At 35.0% G+C, this 8,082-nt stretch overlaps 1 protein-coding gene across 1 annotated transcript in view; it reads left to right on the top strand.

Annotated features, from left to right (window-relative positions):
* Positions 1-1,711: 1,711 nt before the first annotated feature.
* LOC149805964 (uncharacterized) overlaps positions 1,712-8,082 on the top strand; it is a 29,386-nt gene continuing 23,015 nt past the window's right edge. Inside the window, exon 1 of the mRNA XM_089934962.1 lies at positions 1,712-1,917. The gene's annotated coding sequence lies outside the window, so the exon portion shown is untranslated. The remainder of the gene's footprint in view (positions 1,918-8,082) is intronic.

Below are 8,082 nucleotides of genomic sequence, written 5' to 3'. Positions count from 1 at the left end.
ATGTTATTAATACCTCTCTCTCATCCGGGGAATTCCCATCATTTTTTCAAAACTGCCATTGTAAAGCCTCTGCTGAAGAAACCAACACTAGACCATAACGATTTAAAGAACTACCGCCCAGTTTCTAATCTCCCATTCATATCAAAAATCTTAGAAAAGGTTGTTCTATCCCAGCTTGTAACTCATCTAAATTCAAACAGTCCTTTTAGCAATGTACAATCTGCATATCGCCCTTGCCACAGTGCTAAAACTACTCTTCTAAAAGTAGTTAATGACATTCTCTCTGCGTTGGATAGCGGAAAGATTACAGTCCTCACCCTCCTTGATTTGTCTGCAGCATTTGACACAATTGACCACGATATATTACTTCACCGTCTCCAGCATGTATTTGGCATTCATGATACAGCCTTACTGTGGTTCAAGTCCTACTTTGTCAACAGGACACAAATTGTATCTGCAAATGGAATACACTCCAGCCCAGTTGATCTATGTTGTGGTGTTCCACAAGGGTTTGTTCTTAAACCTGTTCTCTTCATTCTGTACACTCAGTCGCTCTCAAGTATCATAGATCATCATCCAGTGTCTCACCAATTGTACGCTGATGACACCCAAATATACAAATCTAGCCACCCAACTGAAGTTGATGCTACCATCCAAGGTGTAGAGAGGTGCATTTCTGAGGCCATTCTGATCACAACACGAAGACTTTCTCATTCGCATCCTTTACCTCAAACAATAAATATTAGCAACACCAACATAAAATTCACACAATCAGTATGAAACCTAGGTGTTACTCTGGACGGTACTCTCACATTGCACCAACATGTCATGAACATATGCAAGGCTGCATATCTTGAGCTGAGACGCATCAGCTCAATTCGCAAATATCTTTCAGTTGGTGCCACTAAAACACTTGTGTGTTCATTAGTACTTTCAAGACTGGACTATTGTAACTCAATTCTGTCTGGTTCATCTCAATATCTACTCCAGAAACTTCAAAAAGTTCAAAACACAGCTGCTCGGATCATACTTAGAGTACCACGATCAAAGCACACCTCCCCGCTGCTCCGTACCCTACACTGGCTATCCATTCGATCCAGAATCAAACACAAAATTTGTTCTCTGTGCTACGTTTCACTGTCGGACTCTAGTCCAACATACCTATCCGATCTCACCCATGTGTACACATCAGCAAGATACTTAAACTCCTCTTCTGACAATCGTATACTCGTTATTCACACTATGAAAACAGTCATATGGACAGCGTTATTTTGCATACCAGGGCCCAGCTACGTGGAATGAATTGCCCACTGAACTTAGACACAAAGACACAGCGATCACATTCAAGAGGGCTCTCAAAACTCACTTATTTCGACTGCAAGAACAAACTTAAAGACCAAATAATGTTTCCTACCTGAAATATTCTCAGCATGTTTTTTAATTTTTTAATGTTTTTCTAATTTCATGGTGTTTGTTTTTGTAATAATATTATTACATTTTTTTTATCTTATAGGTGTTGTTTAATGTTGTAAAGCGCTTACAGCTTCTAAAGATTAGGCGCTATACAAAGGCCTCATTATTATTATTATTATTATTATTTTATAAGCAATAATAGTCCGGTATTTTATATATATATTTTTTTTTTGGTGTTCCGGTTATTTCGTTTGTTTCGGCTTGTGCCAATTTGTTCCGGTAAATAGTCTGACCCGTTGTGCTGCGGTGTAGCGGGTTATTCGATAGTATAAACAAGTATAACTTGTACAGTTAAGACGGAAATGACTAAGAATAGACGTAATGTTTCACAAAAAGATGGGGAACAAGTTTTATATGTTTTTCCTGATGTGTCTATTGAAGATGTTAAACGCAACCTTTCAATTACAAATAGTGTGGAGACAACTGTCAACCGCATATTAAACGGTACTCCGAGTTTCCTTAGTCCTACATGTTAGACCTGACGCTGATATTTATATTGTTGCACCTAAACAAAGTCAACATGTGCTATGTCTTACATGTAGGACTAGAGTTTCCTCTGACCCTTGCCATCCCATTTTTGATATTTGGACGTTTATGTTGGGGTGTAGGGAATTGACTCTGACCCTACACCCCAACATAAATGTCCAAATATCAAAAAAGGTGTGGCAAGGGTTAGAGGAAACTAGGACTAATTAGACGGAACAGTACAGTAGTACACCACAGGGGCTCGTATCGTTGCTTACGATTTAACTGTCAGTCCTACATATCGCATGTGCTCGATGCGAGCTTGATGTTGAAAAAAAAGCAATAATCTGAAGCAAAAAAAATATACCTTGTGAAAAAGTGCCTCAGATTACACCCATGACCAGATCTGACATAGGACCCTGTCTATCATACTATAAAAGAGACGAGGTAAGTAACTTCCAAATACTTTATTCCAGCAATGACCCTCGATTCCCTTCTGCTGTTTCCGTCTTTGAAGGCAGACGACCAAAATGGCTTGTTTTACTTCTGAGATATTTTTCTATTCATCAAGCCATCATTGATTTTTCTGAGTTGCACCAAAATGAAGTTACGGGCTCTGAAACAGGGTCCTGCTAAATACTGCTAAGCCCAACAAAGCCACACAAAGCCATGCGACGTCAAATAAAGCCATGCGAAGTCAGATAAAAAATGCGTATTTATATTGTTAACTATATTGATGAATAAATTAACAAAGTGGAAAGACTAGTTTTCAACATATTTATGCAAAATTAAATGACTGAAAATTGGACAACAGAGTACAAATTCGAAATTGAATAATGAAAAAGTAATAACAAAGTATGACAAAATCATATGTAAACTGTTTATATAGTACTTTATAAATTGTTCGTTGAACTTATTGAAAGAAAGTGCAATTTTTTTCAATATATACTAATCACACATAGCCATACAGAGCCTAACAAATCCTCACAAAACCTGATAGAGTCATAAAAGTCATTTTAAACAAGTGTATTTATAAAGTAAATTATTTTGACGAATAAATTAACCAAACTGAAGGATTAGTTTTCAATATAATTATGCTGAATTAAATGACCAATAAAATTGGGCTGCAAAGTTTGAATTCGAATAATAAGAAAATCGTATGTAAAATGTTTATCATTTGATAAATTATTCATTTGAGTGATTATCGAAAGAAAATGCAATATTTCAATATGTCCTAATTTTATAAGCCTGACATACAAAGCTCAACAAAGCCTAACAAAGCCTGACCGAGTCGTGTGAAGTCATATTAGAGAAATGTATATTGTAAATTATATTGATGAATAATTTAACCAAACCAAAGGACTAGTTTTCAACATAATTAGAATCAATGATAAAGTACTGATAAAGTCTGAAAAAAACATATTTGAAATGTTTGTTATTTTATAAAATGTTCATTTGACTGATTGTCAAAACATAGGTTGACAAACTCAACAAACCTTTCAGTGTTTCATAAGAAAGGTATACACAGCCTTCACAACTTCTTAAACATTTTAAGAATCTTAGTATTCCCTTTTTTTTCTTTTCTAAACAACACTTTAGAAATATAAAGGGTAACTCAATAGCATAGGACTAACAAAATAGAAAATAGAAAGTTTAAAGCATTATGAGGGAAACAGGGAACCTTCATGTGGATAAAGTACAATGCATAGATGTCGCAGGGCTATGTCACAAGGTGCTACGCAAAGTGGACAGGCCTGCGAAAGAGTATCAGAAAACCCCACATGAAGTAAATAATACAACAAAATGCCTGCCTCATTTTGGAAATAGACTTTAATGCGAGAAACACCACACCATAGTCACTCACATAAAACACTAGGTTTTATTTTAATTTCAACTTATAGTACACCGTTCCTCTTGCCAGAATTCTAAATTGCAAATAATTTAAAAAATATATAAATTTATACCAGGACAAAGAAATGAATTTGAAAAGTCCACATTCAATATATATTAAGACAACTGGGAAAAATTTGACAAATAGTTCTGCCATCCCGACATAAAGACTATATAGCCTACACACACTATAGCATTGATACACGGGGCATAGGATATCTTTGGCAAAGATCACCAAAAATTAAGGATAGAATGTCTGAAGAGACCCATGTTTTGGACTACTACTCTTTAGATAACACCAGGACTAAATAAATACCCCGCCAAAATTTAGTTATAAACAAAAGTTTTGATCAAAACTACATGAAAAATACTTTATATTTCTGGTTAAGTAGTGGAGGCATTAGTCTGGTGCCCCCCACCACCAATAATTGACAGTCCTTTCCATGCTTTTCCTTGCAATTGTATTCCAAACTCGTTAATTTATGTAAATAATAATAAAGTATAGTAAAATAATGATCAACTACACTACATTCCACCTCTTATAATTTATAATAGCATATCTAATTAATTCAGTGTAATAATGAATGTTCAGTAATGTTTGTTTGTTGTTATTTTTTGAAGTACAGTCCAAAATTGAATAAATTTAATAAGGTTGAAAAGAAAAAACCCAAAACGGTATCAAGAACATTTTGATGAATTATGTTCTGCTCTATTACACTGTCCATTTGAGTTTATTTTGGGAATGCATAGAAAGAAAGCGAAACAATCATAATCACATATTAATAAACTTATGTTTTGCATAATCAACATTTTGTAACTTCCCTTATACTGCCTCTGTGTTAACTGAGTTAAAGGTAGCACGTGTCTACTCACCTACTCTTGATTGTAACATGCCATAATTTGTGTTAATCAAATTACAGTAGACTCCACTACCATATGCCTTAAATTTTATATCAACAGTAAATATTTTCCAGTGTTGTAATTTTAAAAACGTTTATATCCTTGTACTGGGTTAAATAGATAATGAAAACGAATTTTCAGTCATTTAAATCTGCATAATGTGTTGAAAACTAGTTTTTCGGCTAAGTTGATTGATTCATCAATATAATGAATAATATACACTCTTTTTTTAATCTGACTTTGCATGGCTTTGTGTGTCTTTGTCAGGCTTTGTCGGGCTTAGCAGTATTTAGCAGGACCGCTGAAATGTACGAATTTTATGAATTATGCAGAAGCAAATCAAGGGTCAATGGTGGGACGAAGTTTTGGACGTTACTTACCTTGTCTCTTTTATAGTATGATAGACAGGTCCTATGTCAGATCGGGTCATGGGGGTAATCTGAGGCAATTTTGTCACTCGGTATATTATTTTTTCCTTCAGAATATTGCTTTTTTTAACATCAAGTTTGTGTCAATCACACCTGTGCTACATATAGTATAAAATAATACATAATAATATATTTTATAGTATATGTATGACTGACAGTTAAATTGCAAGTAACGATATGAGCCCCTGTGCAGTAACACAGGTGCTTGACAATCTGATTAAAGTTATATTTCCACTTAGTCCTACAATGTAAGCCCTCGACCATTTTTTTTTTGTTTTTGGGGGTTGAGAGCTTACCTTGAAGAACTAATCTCCACTGTCTTACGTATTACAGGGAAGATCTGATTAGTAATTTGAATCAGATTAAGGCACTTGATTCAGGGAGGAAACCAATGATAACACCTTCACACTTAATGGGAGGGTGTTTTTGTTTCCCCATGAATATAGTGCTTTATACAGTAGGCATACAGTGTGTTCCATCCCCAGTTTTGATGCACTGTCATACACTCTGTTCTTGAGGGAAAGCATCAGTATCATCATGACCACAACTTCTGTTCACACTGGTCAACACTGATTCATCACATCGACCATGAAATGTATGAAAAATATTATCATTAGGCTTATCAGTCGTGAATTGAAACAAGATACATACCAAGAAAAAGACAAGAAAAAATAAACTCATCTTTTTATTTCTTCTCCAAATCCTCATAAAATCTTTACTGACTATAGGCATTCAGTCAGCTGCTCAACGTCACACACTCGAGGTATTCAGAGGACCTCCATACAGTTGTTAAAGTCTTTCGAAGAACCACTGATCCACGGGAAGCTACTGGCTTGCTTCTTCATAATCCTACCTAGTCTGAGACTTTAACCCATGCAGACAGAGGTGAAATGGCAGTGACTGGTTAAGGCAAATGCTTTAGACCACCTGGGGCCCATGGTAGCAGTGGTTTAAGGGGCTTGCCTTTCTAGGACAGTCACACATCTCACCTCTGTGAGTTTGAGTCTTAATCATTTAAAATGGATATGTAAGAAAGCTTGCCATTATCTCTCCATTGGTCAGTGGTTCATCCTGGGTTCTTCCTCCAGATATATTAGACAAAATGTGCTATCATGTGCTGAAAAAATGGTGTTAAATCCCACAAAACTGATGTGCATCACATTTGAAATAGTCATAACAAAATATGAAACATTATATATGAATTACTATGCTCTCATGTGTAGGGAAGAGACTTTCTTTTATAAGCCTGTCAGAAGCTAAAACTTGCAAAATGTACCAGTCGCAGCTGGTTTGTTGTTTATTTCTGAATCAACACGTGTAGCTCTGCCCCCAGGGCTAGAGCATCAGGTGCCATTTTAACCCCAGTCGCATACTGCATCAGTAACTGGATAGGATATGATACCGCGATATGAAGTTTAATGTCACTGAACTTAAGAGATTGTCGTTTGTTATAATTTGTGCATATGGTGAAAACCTGCTGTAATATAGTGCTTGGGGTTTATTGTGCTATGTCAAATATAATGCATTAACCAGGCAAATTGGTTCACTGAAGAAAATATTGCATGCTTATCCACTAGGCTATCCTAGATGGGGATGGGGGGAGAGTACACAAAACTACATACATCATTGTATCAGTTACCAACTTGATACATATTAAAAGAGAAGGGCTTAAAACAACAGTTATTACATATTTAATATTTATTTTTTGGGCTGAGCACCTTTCAGTAGCGAATACACATGTAAGAATATTTGCAACTGAAGTGTAAATAAAGTATACCAATATTATTGCATCCATAAAGAAGCATAATACCTATACATTTTATACATTTGAATCCAAATACTTAATTTCTTCCTAATAAATGCACACTAACTCACACTGACTTCAAAAAACAGTATTTACCAAAACATATATGCTGGATGCTTAACATGTCCAAGGGGTCAGATTTTTGACTGACAGTAAAAACGCTAAATCAAAGATTGGGAGTTTCTAAGCTTGTGTTTAGGTTTAAAAAATACTTAAAATGAAATTCATAGAGGAGGTCCAGGGTACTGACCTTGTAATACACTTGAACAAGTCAATAGGTATGTATAACTGCCTCAATTAAGTTTGAGAGTAAGTGATTCCATTTTGTGGATAAAGACTGCTGAATCATTCTCTAAAAGACAGTGGATACAATTAAATAAATAATCCCTGTAATAATTGAAACATGCTTATGACTGACTTTGCACTAATGCAGGACAAAAATAGGGTGTACTATGTTTGATCATAATAGCAAATCCCTCCACCACTACAACTTAAATGGTGTGTTCCAGTCAGCGTTTGTTAATGGTTCAGCTATACATGTAACTTAAGCATTACAGTGATGAGTAGAAAATAAAAAGGATTAAGGTGAAGGGTTTATATGTATGTGGCAATGACCAAAATTGCTCCTGACAATTTAGGCAATACAAATTTGTTCCACTGGGTGTGTATAAATGTTGATTGAGCAGCCAATAGATCGGTAAATGATTTGATTTATAAATTTGATCCAGAAACTTTTTTAGACCACTGTATTGATTGGTGCTTTGTTGTGTATTCCCGATGACTGAGCAAACATCTTGTTTATCCTGGATTGAGCAATAGATGTATACAAGATGCATTGAAAACTAACACTATGAAGACTTAATGGCTTTAATATGGATGGTTCAGTAATAATTAGATTCGCATTTATAAGCTTTTTAAGGAACTAAGGTCTTTCATAAATAAACAAGAAGATACTTTTTGAACTCAAACGGAAAGAAAATTTAATAGTTTCATTGTTGATGGTTATGTAATAATTAGATTAACAAGTGTCAGCTTTTTAAGGAGCTAATGCCTTTAAAAAAAATAAGAAGTGGTGACAAGATATTTTTTTTCTTCAAGAATATAACACAGAGGTAGAAAAAT

The sequence above is a fragment of the Sinohyriopsis cumingii genome, chromosome 2 (assembly GCF_028554795.1).
Source record: "Sinohyriopsis cumingii isolate HCF-2022 chromosome 2, ASM2855479v2, whole genome shotgun sequence".
Taxonomy (NCBI): domain Eukaryota; kingdom Metazoa; phylum Mollusca; class Bivalvia; order Unionida; family Unionidae; genus Sinohyriopsis; species Sinohyriopsis cumingii.
This window is presented reverse-complemented; position numbering and strand designations above follow the sequence as displayed.